General features: G+C 49.0%; 1 protein-coding gene across 6 annotated transcripts in view; it reads right to left on the reverse strand.

The window, feature by feature from the left end:
* Positions 1–15,072, reverse strand: part of NFASC (neurofascin) — a 109,597-nt gene extending 94,525 nt beyond the window's left edge. For 2 of the 6 annotated variants that reach the window (XM_069945785.1, XM_069945784.1), the window contains exon 1: positions 14,615–15,068. The gene's annotated coding sequence lies outside the window, so the exon portion shown is untranslated. Of the gene's footprint in view, positions 1–14,614 lie in introns of all 6 variants that reach the window. The other 4 variants (XM_069945788.1, XM_069945786.1, XR_011358878.1 and 1 more) reach the window with 3 other exon arrangements.
* Positions 15,073–15,829: the final 757 nt, after the last annotated feature.

Here is a 15,829-nt window from a genome sequence, read left to right on the forward strand (position 1 = left end):
GCTGCATGTTTCCCACTTTTCCTTATTCCTGACTGTCTCTCCTCAGATTGTCCGAGAATCGGACAGATCACGTTCTACCAACCGGTCTGCACCGTGAGCTGCAATGTAGAGATGAGCAAACGTCAAGTACGAACCCGAGTGTGCAACATCTGAATACCGGTGGCTGAAGAAGGTGGATGCAGCCCTAGCGAGTCCTGGGCAACATGGAGACGGTCTATGGCCTATAGCTTCATCCATGTTTTCAAGGACTCCCACTTCTGCAGCCACAGGGAATCAAATACCGAGAGTTTGGATTTCCGACAAACCGGACATACTTGAAGTTTGCTAATCTCTACTGAAATGTCATTTGTCTGTGTTATATGCACACATGTAACTGTGTGTCGTTTTGATCCGTTTTTGCATTAACTTCCATTATAAAAAAGATCAAACGCACACTTTTTTTTTTTTACAGTACACAAAAACGTGTTCAACCGCGTTTTCTGTACGTTAATAAAAACAATTTCAAAAACAGATCCGGTGAACGGACTGCAAAAACACAGTGTAAACCTACCCTAGGTGGCAAACGGACGTGGACGGAAACACCCTCCGTTTAGATCCCTCATCATTACAACGGACTAGATTTCTGCGGTACTTACATAGTGCTGCAGGCTAAGAGAATCCCGGACGGAGTATATACACATGGTATACACTCCGTCCGGGATCCCTAGCGGCGGGGTAGAAAACTGAAATGTCAATTTTCTGCTGCCGCTATTCAATGAATAGCGGCCGCAGAAAACCCTGTCAGTGCTCACTATGGAGCGAGTCACTACGGCCGCACACTCCATAGTGTGCTGTGGGGAGTGCTGATGCAGGCGTGCATGGATGCGCCCGCATCAGAACTCAGCGGCGCTAAATATCATCCGACCAGCACTGCAGCACCAGCCAGGATGATCTTTTCTGAGACTGGCCGTTCCGTGACCCAGCCAGGTCACTGAACGGCCGGTCTCATACTACATGTGACCATAGCCTAAAGTAACAAAAAAACGGACGTCCACTCTCTGCTCCTGTTCCCTTTTTTTGGACGGACAAAAAATTTGTGAATGAACAAACGGATGACGAACAATAAAATCCATTGAAATTATCGGGGAATTTGACGGATCCGCCAGGTTCCCGATCTCTGTTACCAAAACGGAGTCGTAAACGGAATTGTGGTGGAGGATAAAACACTGGTGTGAACCAAATTCCTTTACACCACAGATATAAAAAAGGCACAAACATCACAATAAGTAATAGCCATCAAATTAGTAAACCAGACCACATAGTAACACCTCAAACCTCACGTTACATACAGGGAAGAAAGAGAAATACCCGCACAAACCCAAAATTTCCGTCAGTTCCCGGTTATGGAGTTGGGATGGATTGGGTTTTTTTTAGAAAACACAAAAACTTCACGTTCAACCACGTTGCTGTGTACTCTAAAATATGGATGAGCGTGATCAGTTTTTTTAATCTTTTTTTATAATTGAAGTCAATGGAAAAACTGATTAAAAATGATGCACAGAAATACATCTGTTTTTTCATCTGTTTTTCGTTTTTTTTTTGTTTGTTTTTTTGCATAAAACGAATGGAAAAAAAATAATTGCAAAAACGTAGTCGTCCTTAGTGGCCTTAGTCGTCCATCCTGTATATGGACTGTTTTTAGCTTGTGTGTTCCCTAAAAGCCTTTCTATTAGTAGATATGGATAGGATTCCTTTCTCTGTAGCTCAGGTTCTTCCCTCTGTGTTATAGTACACTGCAGATTTTGGTGCCAATCTTCATCATCTATAACATTGTGCATCCCCATCTTCTGATGTACAAGATTAACTTTAGTACCGACTCAGTGCTACCTCCTGTCCGTACAACACCCAGATCTCAGGTCTCCGTATAGTCCCCGGACTCTAAACAGGTCATGCAGTGCCCGGCTTTTATAGCCGCCAGTATGGAGCTCTAATCTGCAGATTCCAACATCAATTAGTATTAAAAGGGGTTTTCCAGGATTAGCAAATAATTGCCAGTGCGCAGGGATTTGGAGGGAAACTTAGACTCCCATCTTCTGTCCCTGGCAGTGCGTTACCGCCATTGCTCCCAGTGACTCCTCTGTATACTGTGTGCAGCAAATCCCAGGCCCCGACAGTCACCAGTGCTTGCTGCTACCCTGACAACATTACGATCAACCATGAGAATCCCTTTATTTTCCCTGTAGCGCCTCCACAGGAGGAAAGATGTACTACACAGTTTGCATTAAAATCAATGAGCTGAGTATAATGCACAGACAGGCAAGGTGCTCTGGAGTACAGTGTCTGAACAGATGACCCCCATTCAATTCTCTTAAAGGGCTACTCCAGAGAGAAAAGGGTTTTTAAATCAACTGGTATCGGAAAGTTATAAAGATCTGTAATTTACTTCTATTTCAAAATCTCCAGTCTTGCAGTACTTATCAGCTGCTGTTTGCCCTGCAGGAAGTGATGTATTCTTTCCAGTCTGACACAGTGCTCTCTGCTGCCACCTCTGTCCATGTCAGGAACTGTCCAGAGCAGGAGAGGTTTTCTATGGGGATTTCCTTATGCTCTGGACAGTTCCTGACCTGGACAGAGGTGGCAGCAGAGAGTACTGTGTCAGAATGAAAAGAATACACCACTTCCTGTAGGACATACAGCAGCTGATAAGTACTGGAAGATTTCTCCAAAGAACCCCTTTAAAATTTCTTAACATGTATTGCAAATGGGTATTTCAAACCAGTCACCGACTAATAGTTCCTTTACTGCAGAGGAGAAGATGGGGTGGACCATGCAAGCCCTGAGAACGTCCGGATCCTCCCATTACAGGACCACAGACAGATAATATTTAGGACAGGAGATCGGCGTATATGCCACTATACAGGCGGACATTACCATGGTCACACCATCCTCATCACCGTACTGGAGGGGACACACATGCCGCCATAGTGATAGACGTGTTTGGCAGAAGGGGGGCCAATGTGTGACAGAGAAGAAGCTGAGACAGTGACAGAAGGCAAAACAGCAGGGGGGACTGGGAGAGGACGGAGAAGAATATGGAGACTAATGGGAAGAAAGCGAAGTAGGCTCCGAGAGAAGAGAGAAAGGATACAGGGAGATCAAGAGAGGGACGGGACAGATGTAGAGGTGGAGCTGAGCGCGCACAGGAACAGCAGTAAGGACACAAGGTTATTACAGCTTCACTTTCACTTCTACTTATAGAGGACAGCAGAGAAGATTAGATCTGCTATTAAAGGGGCAGGTCACAAAAAAAAAATCTTTCAGCTCAACTGGTGCCAGAGATTTGTAATGTACTTTTATTAAAAAATCTTTAGTCCTCCTGTACTTATCAGCTGCTGTATGTCCTGCAGTAAGTGGGGTATTCTTTACAGTCTGACACACTGCTCTCTGCTGCCACCTCTGTCCATGTCAGGAACTGTCCAAAGCAGTAGCAAATCCCCATAGAAAACCTCTCCTGTTCTGGACAGTTCCTGACATGGACAGAGGTGGCAGCAGAGAGCACTGTGTCAGACACCAAGAATACACCAGTTCCTGCAGGACATACAGCAGCTGATAAGTACTGGAAGACTAGAGATTTTTTAATAGAAGTAAATTACAAATCTATGTAACTTTCTGAAACCATCTAACCCCTTTAAGGCTTTGTTTCCACTACAGGATTTTATAGGGAAAAGGCATCTAGTAATAATGACGGCCACATATAATGATCATGATCATGGCCGTCTTTTCCTGATAAATGCCGTCCTGTTCCCATAGTGGGAGCATAGCCTAAATCTGCAATGTCCCCCATATAACATTATAATGAGAGCAATCACTGTCATCAGTTCCCGTTACACGTCCAGTTCCTGATAAGAAACACCGATACATTTCCAGATCAATAAGCTACTTCTCCTGAAGGGTGTCCCTGCCGGAAAATAACTCCCGAAAATATAGACCATGTCCTTTATTTGTCCCATAAATCCTAAAACGGATGCCCCATAGAACCCTATGGGGGCACCCAGCACTCTGGACAGCTCCAGAGTCACATCCAGAATCCCACATGCATTTCATGGCAGCCTGAGTCGCTGATGCCGACCCTTTTACTGTATGTGCACCTATCAGGAGCACATACAGTTAAATGATAAAAATGATAATAGATAAAAACTGTGCGTCACTACATCAGTTCTTGCAAATCCCTATTTATTTTATTGTTTTTGCAGAAGACAATGAGGCTGTCGCTCTGTTGCTGGGTGATATCTCCATTTTTTTAGGCCTTTTCCATGGGATTCTGTACGTTTCTGACTATATTGTTCCCATTTGGTGACACTTTATATACATATAAATAATAATGTAAAGATTAGCTAAGAACAAAATATGGATAATCCGGTATTAGAATGAGACAAACGCTGTAAATGACGCTCCCACGTCCCACGTAATCTGTCATTAGAATTACCATATCATTACTCCCCAGCTCTATAATACATCGCAGCACCGGCCTGTAGATAGAAGGAGATGAGGCGCAATGTCCAAAAATGCTTCTAATTCCCCTAATCTGCTGATAGAAATCCTCTCCATTCTCCCCAGTCACTGAATATTTTATTATAATCCATCTAGAATAGCATTTGCCTTGTTGCAGACCACTAACACCGCTACTATTTCAATACTAGTTACAGCCTTAAAGGGGTACTCCGGGGAAAAAAATTAACTGGTATGAGAAAGTTATACAGATTTGTGTCTATTTAAAAATGTTGTCTTCCAGTACTTATCAGCTGCTGTATGTCCTGCAGGAAGTGGTGTATTATTTCATGTCTGACACAGTGCTCTCTGCTGCCATCTCTGTCCATGTCAGGAACTGTTCAGAGCAGTAGCAAATCCCCATAGAAATCCTCTCCTCCTCAACAGAGAGCACTGTGTCAGACTGGAAAGAATACTGACTGGAAAGAAGTACTGAAAGACTTGAAATTTTTTAACAGAAGTAAATGACAAATCGACATAACTTTCTAACAGCAGTTGATTTGAAAAAAAAAACATTTTTTTGCTGAACTACCCCTTTAAATATCCATCTATAGGATGGACAGGGCATAATACATACCAGCAGGCGCTCACATTATACTACGACATGTGACGGAATACTTGTATACATATTTGGAGGGTCTGACTGGACGTCCTCCAGGAGGAAGCGATTGCCTACTGTGTCTGGGGTATCAATAGCATCAACACCGCTCTGGTATAATGCAGATTACAGAATCAATATAACGTTTTGTAGCCTAAAAATAGATCTTAAACAATGAATAAAACAATGACCTGTAATATAAAACATAGAAAAAATCCTCAAGCGCAACATCCTGCCACAGTCCATGATACAACTATGAGGCTTACAGGGTAAAATGATCAATGAAACAACTGTGTGCCCAACATCAGAAGGGGGGCCTGTAAAGTATGAGGCCTGTGCGGACCTGTATAGTATGAGGCCTGTGCGAGCCTGTATAGTATGAGGCCTGTGCGGGCCTGTATAGTATGAGGCCTGTGCGAGCCAGTATAGTATGAGGCCTGTGCGGGCCTGTATAGTATGAGGCCTGTGTGGGCCTGTATATTATGAGGCCTGTGCGAGCCAGTATAGTATGAGGCCTGTGCGGGCCTGTATAGTATGAGGCCTGTGCGGGCCTGTATATTATGAGGCCTGTGCGAGCCAGTATAGTATGAGGCCTGTGCGGGCCTATATAGTATGAGGCCTGTGCGGGCCTATATAGTATGAGGCCTGTGCGAGCCTGTATAGTATGAGGCCTGTGCGGGCCTGTATAGTATGAGGCCTGTGCGAGCCTGTATAGTATGAGGCCTGTGCGAGCCAGTATAGTATGAGGCCTGTGCAAGCCAGTAAAGTATGAGGCCTGTGCGGGCCTGTATAGCATGAGGCCTGTGCGGGCCTGTATAGTATGAGGCCTGTGCGGGCCAGTATAGTATGAGGACTGTGCAGGCCTGTACAGTATGAGGACTGTGCGAGCCTGTATAGTATGAGGCCTGTGTGGGCCTGTATAGTATGAGGCCTGTGCGAGCCAGTATAGTATGAGGCCTGTGCGGGCCTGTATAGTATGAGGCCTGTTCGGGCCTGTATAGTATGAGGCCTGTGCGGGCCAGTATACTATGAGGTCTGTGCGAGCCTGAATAGTATGAGGCCTGTGCGGGCCTGTATAGTATGAGGCCTGTATAGTATGAGGCCTGTGCGGGCCTGTATAGTATGGGGCCTGTGAGGGCCTGTATAGTATGAGGCCTGTGCGAGCCAGTACAGTATGAGGCCTGTGCGAGCCAGTATAGTATGAGGCCTGTGCGGGCCTGTATAGTATGAGGCCTGTGCAGGCCTGTACAGTATGAGGTCTGTGCGAGCCTGTACAGTATGAGGTCTGTGCGAGCCAGTACAGTATGAGGCCTGTGCGAGCCTGTATAGTATGAGGCCTGTGCGAGCCAGTATAGTATGAGGCCTGTGCGAGCCAGTATAGTATGAGGCCTGTGCGGGCCTGTATAGTATGAGGACTGTGCAGGCCTGTATAGTATGAGGACTGTGCGGGCCTGTACAGTATGAGGACTGTGCGGGCCTGTATAGTATGAGGCCTGTGCGGGCCTGTGGTGCCAGCACCAATACTCCTCATAGGGGTGGGAACCAAAAAGGGCCCCCCTCTCCCCAGACCCCAGCAATGGTAAGAGGGTACAGAGGGTATTACCTTCCCCTTCTTTTCTACTATGGAGCAAAGACTTGGGGGTGAACAAGCCCCCTCTCCTCTAGGTGCCCCCATCTCTATACACTCTCATACACTCTCTCATGTAGGCTGGCTGTGAGCCCCCTCACCTCTAGGTGCCCCCCATCTGTATACACTCTCATGTAGGCCAGCTGTGAGCCCCCTCTCCTCTAGGTGCCCCCATCTCTATACACTCTCATACACTCTCTCATGCAGGCTGGCTGTGAGCCCCCTCACCTCTAGGTGCCCCCATCTCTATACACTTTCATACACTCTCTCATGCAGGCCAGCTGTGAGCCCCCTCACCTCTAGGTGCCCCCATCTCTATACACTCTCATACACTCTCATGTAGGCCAGCTGTGAGCCCCCTCTCCTCTGGATGCCCCCATCTCTATATACTCTCATACACGCTCTCATGTAGGCCAGCTGTGAGCCCCCTCTCCTCTAGGTGCCCCCATCTCTATACACTCTCATACACTCTCTCATGCAGGCTGGCTGTGAGCCCCCTCACCTCTAGGTGCCCCCCATCTCTATACACTCTCATACACTCTCATGTTGGCCAGCTGTGAGCCCCCTCTCCTCTAGGTGCCCCCATCTCTATACACTCTCATACACTCTCTCATGCAGGCTGGCTGTGAGCCCCCTCACCTCTAGGTGCCCCCCATCTCTATACACTCTCATACACTCTCATGTTGGCCAGCTGTGAGCCCCCTCTCCTCTAGGTGCCCCCATCTCTATACACTCTCATACACTCTCTCATGCAGGCTGGCTGTGAGCCCCCTCACCTCTAGGTGCCCCCATCTCTATACACTCTCATACACTCTCATGTAGGCCAGCTGTGAGCCCCCTCTCCTCTAGGTTCCCCCATCTCTATACACTCTTATGTCAGCCAGCTGTGAGCCCCCTCTCCTCTGGATGCCCCCATCTCTATATACTCTCATACACGCTCTCATGTAGGCCAGCTGTGAGCCCCCTCTCCTCTAGGTGCCCCCATCTCTATACACTCTCATACACTCTCTCATGCAGGCTGGCTGTGAGCCCCCTCACCTCTAGGTGCCCCCCATCTCTATACACTCTCATACACTCTCATGTTGGCCAGCTGTGAGCCCCCTCTCCTCTAGGTGCCCCCATCTCTATACACTCTCATACACTCTCTCATGCAGGCTGGCTGTGAGCCCCCTCACCTCTAGGTGCCCCCCATCTGTATACACTCTCATGTAGGCCAGCTGTGAGCCCCCTCTCCTCTAGGTGCCCCCATCTCTATACACTCTCATACACTCTCTCATGCAGGCTGGCTGTGAGCCCCCTCACCTCTAGGTGCCCCCATCTCTATACACTCTCATACACTCTCATGTAGGCCAGCTGTGAGCCCCCTCTCCTCTAGGTTCCCCCATCTCTATACACTCTTATGTCAGCCAGCTGTGAGCCCCCTCTCCTCTGGATGCCCCCATCTCTATATACTCTCATACACGCTCTCATGTAGGCCAGCTGTGAGCCCCCTCTCCTCTAGGTGCCCCCATCTCTATACACTCTCATACACTCTCTCATGCAGGCTGGCTGTGAGCCCCCTCACCTCTAGGTGCCCCCCATCTCTATACACTCTCATACACTCTCATGTTGGCCAGCTGTGAGCCCCCTCTCCTCTAGGTGCCCCCATCTCTATACACTCTCATACACTCTCTCATGCAGGCTGGCTGTGAGCCCCCTCACCTCTAGGTGCCCCCCATCTCTATACACTCTCATACACTCTCATGTTGGCCAGCTGTGACCCCCCTCTCCTCTAGGTGCCCCCATCTCTATACACTCTCATACACTCTCTCATACAGGCTGGCTGTGAGCCCCCTCTCCTCTAGGTGCCCCCATCTCTATACACTCTCATACACTCTCATGTAGGCCAGCTGTGAGCCCCCTCTCCTCTAGGTGCCCCCATCTCTATACACTCTCATACACTCTCTCATGCAGGCTGGCTGTGAGCCCCCTCACCTCTAGGTGCCCCCCATCTCTATACACTCTCATACACTCTCATGTTGGCCAGCTGTGAGCCCCCTCTCCTCTAGGTGCCCCCATCTCTATACACTCTCATACACTCTCTCATACAGGCTGGCTGTGAGCCCCCTCTCCTCTAGGTGCCCCCATCTCTATACACTCTCATACACTCTCATGTAGGCCAGCTGTGAGCCCCCTCTCCTCTAGGTGCCCCCATCTCTATACACTCTCATACACTCTCTCATGCAGGCTGGCTGTGAGCCCCCTCACCTCTAGGTGCCCCCATCTCTATACACTCTCATACACTCTCTCATGCAGGCTGGCTGTGAGCCCCCTCTCCTCTAGGTGCCCCCATCTCTATACACTCTCATGTAGGCCAGCTGTGAGCCCCATCTCCTCTATGTGCCTCCATCTCTATACACTCTCATGTAGGCCAGCTGTGAGCCCCCTCTCCTCTAGGTGCCCCCATCTCTATACACTCTCATACACTCTCATGTAGGCCAGCTGTGAGCCCCCTCTCCTCTAGGTGCCCCCATCTCTATACACTCTCATACACTCTCTCATGCAGGCTGGCTGTGAGCCCCCTCACCTCTAGGTGCCCCCATCTCTATACACTCTCATACACTCTCATGTTGGCCAGCTGTGAGCCCCCTCTCCTCTAGGTGCCCCCATCTCTATACACTCTCATACACTCTCTCATGCAGGCTGGCTGTGAGCCCCCTCACCTCTAGGTGCCCCCCATCTGTATACACTCTCATGTAGGCCAGCTGTGAGCCCCCTCTCCTCTAGGTGCCCCCATCTCTATACACTCTCATACACTCTCTCATGCAGGCTGGCTGTGAGCCCCCTCACCTCTAGGTGCCCCCCATCTGTATACACTCTCATGTAGGCCAGCTGTGAGCCCCCTCTCCTCTAGGTGCCCCCATCTCTATACACTCTCATACACTCTCTCATGCAGGCTGGCTGTGAGCCCCCTCACCTCTAGGTGCCCCCATCTCTATACACTCTCATACACTCTCATGTAGGCCAGCTGTGAGCCCCCTCTCCTCTAGGTTCCCCCATCTCTATACACTCTTATGTCAGCCAGCTGTGAGCCCCCTCTCCTCTGGATGCCCCCATCTCTATATACTCTCATACACGCTCTCATGTAGGCCAGCTGTGAGCCCCCTCTCCTCTAGGTGCCCCCATCTCTATACACTCTCATACACTCTCTCATGCAGGCTGGCTGTGAGCCCCCTCACCTCTAGGTGCCCCCCATCTCTATACACTCTCATACACTCTCATGTTGGCCAGCTGTGAGCCCCCTCTCCTCTAGGTGCCCCCATCTCTATACACTCTCATACACTCTCTCATGCAGGCTGGCTGTGAGCCCCCTCACCTCTAGGTGCCCCCCATCTCTATACACTCTCATACACTCTCATGTTGGCCAGCTGTGACCCCCCTCTCCTCTAGGTGCCCCCATCTCTATACACTCTCATACACTCTCTCATACAGGCTGGCTGTGAGCCCCCTCTCCTCTAGGTGCCCCCATCTCTATACACTCTCATACACTCTCATGTAGGCCAGCTGTGAGCCCCCTCTCCTCTAGGTGCCCCCATCTCTATACACTCTCATACACTCTCTCATGCAGGCTGGCTGTGAGCCCCCTCACCTCTAGGTGCCCCCCATCTCTATACACTCTCATACACTCTCATGTTGGCCAGCTGTGAGCCCCCTCTCCTCTAGGTGCCCCCATCTCTATACACTCTCATACACTCTCTCATGCAGGCTGGCTGTGAGCCCCCTCTCCTCTAGGTGCCCCCATCTCTATACACTCTCATACACTCTCTCATGCAGGCTGGCTGTGAGCCCCCTCTCCTCTAGGTGCCCCCATCTCTATACACTCTCATACACTCTCTCATGCAGGCTGGCTGTGAGCCCCCTCACCTCTAGGTGCCCCCATCTCTATACACTCTCATACACTCTCTCATGCAGGCTGGCTGTGAGCCCCCTCTCCTCTAGGTGCCCCCATCTCTATACACTCTCATGTAGGCCAGCTGTGAGCCCCATCTCCTCTATGTGCCTCCATCTCTATACACTCTCATGTAGGCCAGCTGTGAGCCCCCTCTCCTCTAGGTGCCCCCATCTCTATACACTCTCATACACTCTCATGTAGGCCAGCTGTGAGCCCCCTCTCCTCTAGGTGCCCCCATCTCTATACACTCTCATACACTCTCTCATGCAGGCTGGCTGTGAGCCCCCTCACCTCTAGGTGCCCCCATCTCTATACACTCTCATACACTCTCTCATACAGGCTGGCTGTGAGCCCCCATCTCTATACACTCTCATACACTCTCTCATGCAGGCTGGCTGTGAGCCCCCTCACCTCTAGGTGCCCCCATCTCTGTACACTCTCATACACTCTCTCATACAGGCTGGCTGTGAGCCCCCATCTCTATACACTCTCATACACTCTCTCATGCAGGCTGGCTGTGAGCCCCCTCTCCTCTAGGTGCCCCCATCTCTATACACTCTCATACACTCTCTCATGCAGGCCACCAGCGGCTGAAGTGGAGGTTCATCTCAAGACAAGGTTGCCGTCTATAGGAAATAGTATTGATGACTTTCCAATGTCAAAGCCGTCCAAAGATTAACCTCCTAAATGCCAGAGGAGGCTGCACAAATACCCACAGAGAATCCACTGCACAATACCCATAGACAGGACAGGACACATGTACAATACCCATAGACTGGACAGGACACATGTACAATACCCATAGACAGGACACGACACATGTATAATACCCATAGACAGGACAGGACACATGTACAATACCCATAGACTGGACAGGACACATGTATAATACCTATAGACAGGACAGGACACATGTATAATACCCATAGACAGGACAGGACACATGTACAATACCCATAGACAGGACACATGTATAATACCCATAGACAGGACAGGACACATGTATAATACCCATAGACAGGACAGGACACATGTATAATACCCATAGACAGGACAGGACACATGTACAATACCCATAGACAGGACACATGTATAATACCCATAGACAGGACAGGACACATGTATAATACCCATAGACAGGACAGGACACATGTATAATACCCATAGACAGGACACATGTATAATACCCATAGACAGGACAGGACACATGTATAATACCCATAGACAGGACAGGACACATGTATAATACCCATAGACAGGACAGGACACATGTACAATACCCATAGACAGGACAGGACACATGTACAATACCCATAGACAGGACAGGACACATGTATAATACCCATAGACAGGACAGGACACATGTACAATACCCATAGACAGGACAGGACACATGTACAATACCCATAGACAGGACAGGACACATGTACAATACCCATAGACAGGACAGGACACATGTATAATACCCATAGACAGGACAGGACACATGTATAATACCCATAGACAGGACAGGACACATGTATAATACCCATAGACAGGACACATGTATAATACCCATAGACAGGACACATGTATAATACCCATAGACAGGACAGGACACATGTATAATACCCATAGACAGGACAGGACACATGTATAATACCCATAGACAGGACACATGTATAATACCCATAGACAGGACAGGACACATGTATAATACCCATAGACAGGACACATGTATAATACCCATAGACAGGACACATGTATAATACCCATAGACAGGACACATGTATAATACCCATAGACAGGACAGGACACATGTATAATACCCATAGACAGGACAGGACACATGTATAATACCCATAGACAGGACACATGTATAATACCCATAGACAGGACAGGACACATGTATAATACCCATAGACAGGACAGGACACATGTATAATACCCATAGACAGGACACATGTATAATACCCATAGACAGGACACATGTATAATACCCATAGACAGGACAGGACACATGTATAATACCCATAGACAGGACAGGACACATGTATAATACCCATAGACAGGACACATGTATAATACCCATAGACAGGACAGGACACATGTATAATACCCATAGACAGGACAGGACACATGTATAATACCCATAGACAGGACGCGACACATGTATAATACCCATAGACAGGACGCATGTATAATACCCATAGACAGGACAGGACACATGTATAATACCCATAGACAGGACAGGACACATGTATAATACCCATAGACAGGACACATGTATAATACCCATAGACAGGACAGGACACATGTATAATACCCATAGACAGGACACATGTATAATACCCATAGACAGGACACATGTATAATACCCATAGACAGGACGCATGTATAATACCCATAGACAGGACAGGACACATGTATAATACCCATAGACAGGACAGGACACATGTATAATACCCATAGACAGGACACATGTATAATACCCATAGACAGGACAGGACACATGTATAATACCCATAGACAGGACAGGACACATGTATAATACCCATAGACAGGACACATGTATAATACCCATAGACAGGACAGGACACATGTATAATACCCATAGACAGGACACATGTATAATACCCATAGACAGGACACATGTATAATACCCATAGACAGGACACATGTATAATACCCATAGACAGGACAGGACACATGTATAATACCCATAGACAGGACAGGACACATGTATAATACCCATAGACAGGACACATGTATAATACCCATAGACAGGACAGGACACATGTATAATACCCATAGACAGGACAGGACACATGTATAATACCCATAGACAGGACACATGTATAATACCCATAGACAGGACACATGTATAATACCCATAGACAGGACAGGACACATGTATAATACCCATAGACAGGACAGGACACATGTATAATACCCATAGACAGGACACATGTATAATACCCATAGACAGGACAGGACACATGTATAATACCCATAGACAGGACAGGACACATGTATAATACCCATAGACAGGACGCGACACATGTATAATACCCATAGACAGGACGCATGTATAATACCCATAGACAGGACAGGACACATGTATAATACCCATAGACAGGACAGGACACATGTATAATACCCATAGACAGGACACATGTATAATACCCATAGACAGGACAGGACACATGTATAATACCCATAGACAGGACACATGTATAATACCCATAGACAGGACACATGTATAATACCCATAGACAGGACAGGACACATGTATAATACCCATAGACAGGACGCGACACATGTATAATACCCATAGACAGGACGCATGTATAATACCCATAGACAGGACAGGACACATGTATAATACCCATAGACAGGACAGGACACATGTATAATACCCATAGACAGGACACATGTATAATACCCATAGACAGGACGCATGTATAATACCCATAGACAGGACAGGACACATGTATAATACCCATAGACAGGACAGGACACATGTATAATACCCATAGACAGGACAGGACAGGATACAGATAATTGCAGAATACACAAAGCCTCGGTGTGACAGGGCGGCGGGGGGGGGGGGGGGGGGGGGGGGGGGGGGGGTCGCTGACACAAAGAGGGGACAATGGGGCAGGTAGGAGCTGCGGTACACGGGGGATACGGGAGGATGGATGTATAGTGGGAGACATCCCCATACACCCTCCCGGTACCCCCGCCCCGTACCTCCCGTACACCCTCCCGGTACCCCCCGCCCCGTACCTCCCGTACACCCTCCCGGTACCCCCGCCCCGTACCTCCCGTACACCCTCCCGGTACCCCCCCCCCCGCCCCGTACCTCCCGTACACCCTCCCGGTACCCCCCGCCCCGTACCTCCCGTACACCCTCCCGGTCCCCCTCCCGCCCCGGAGCCGCAGTGCTGACCTGTCACATCTCCGGCTGCCGGTCCCGTGCTCGGTGTAGGTGACCGCAATGGTCCTGACTGCGCAATCCTTCTCCCTCCCCGGGCAGGCAGCGGGCAGGCGGGCAGGCAGGCTGAGGATGCTGCAGGATGCAGGAATGTGACGGGCTCCTCTAGGTGCGGGCTGCGGGTGCGGGCTCCTCTAGGTGCGGGCTGCGGGTGCGGGCTCCTCTAGGTGCGGGCTGCGGGTGCGGGCTCCTCTAGCTGCGGGTGCGGGCTCCTCTAGCTGCGGGTGCGGGCTGCGGGTGCGGGTGCTGCTGCGGGTTCTGCTGCCCGGGCTGGCATAGGGCACCGGGGGAGGAGATGCTGAGGTGATGCAGCTACACGCTCGGGGGATGCATGCAGCTGCTGCTCTTAGGATGACCAGGACCAGGAGCTGCCGCTGCTGTGTGACAGGCTGTCAGGGAGCTGTCCCTCTCTCTTCGTGCACCGCATTAGGGCAGTAACCTGCGTGCGCATCCTCGAGAGCTGGCTCCGCGCGCGCGCGCCCCCGGACCCCGAGCCGCGTGCCTGCACCCGCCCCCCCTTCGACACAGCTGCCGGGGCCGGGAGCGCGCAGCGGTGTGGAGGGGAGTGTGAATGGTGACAGCAGAACAATACATGAAGGAACTATAGAAAACAGGGCCATATGGTGAATGGGACCCCAGCACTCCCCAACCAGTCTATAGAGGAAGAGCACAGTCCCAGTCAGGGGGTCCTACCCCGAGGCCATTCACATGATGATGGGATGTATATATATATATATATATATATATATATATATATATATATATCAGTGTATGACTATGGGATATATCAGTGTATGACTATGGGATGTATATCAGTGTATGACTATGGGATATATATCAGTGTATGACTATGGGATATATATATATCAGTGTATGACTATGGGATATATATCAGTGTATGACTATGGGATGTATATATATCAGTGTATGACTATGGGATATATATCAGTGTATGACTATGGGATGTATATCAGTGTATGACTATGGGATATATATCAGTGTATGACTATGGGATATATATCAGTGTATTACTATGGGATGTATATATCAGTGTATGACTATGGGATATATATCAGTGTATGACTATGGGATGTATATCAGTGTATGACTATGGGATATATATCAGTGTATTACTATGGGATGTATATCAGTGTATGACTATGGGATATA

This window comes from Dendropsophus ebraccatus, chromosome 11, assembly GCF_027789765.1.
Source record: "Dendropsophus ebraccatus isolate aDenEbr1 chromosome 11, aDenEbr1.pat, whole genome shotgun sequence".
Classification (NCBI taxonomy): Eukaryota; Metazoa; Chordata; class Amphibia; order Anura; family Hylidae; genus Dendropsophus; species Dendropsophus ebraccatus.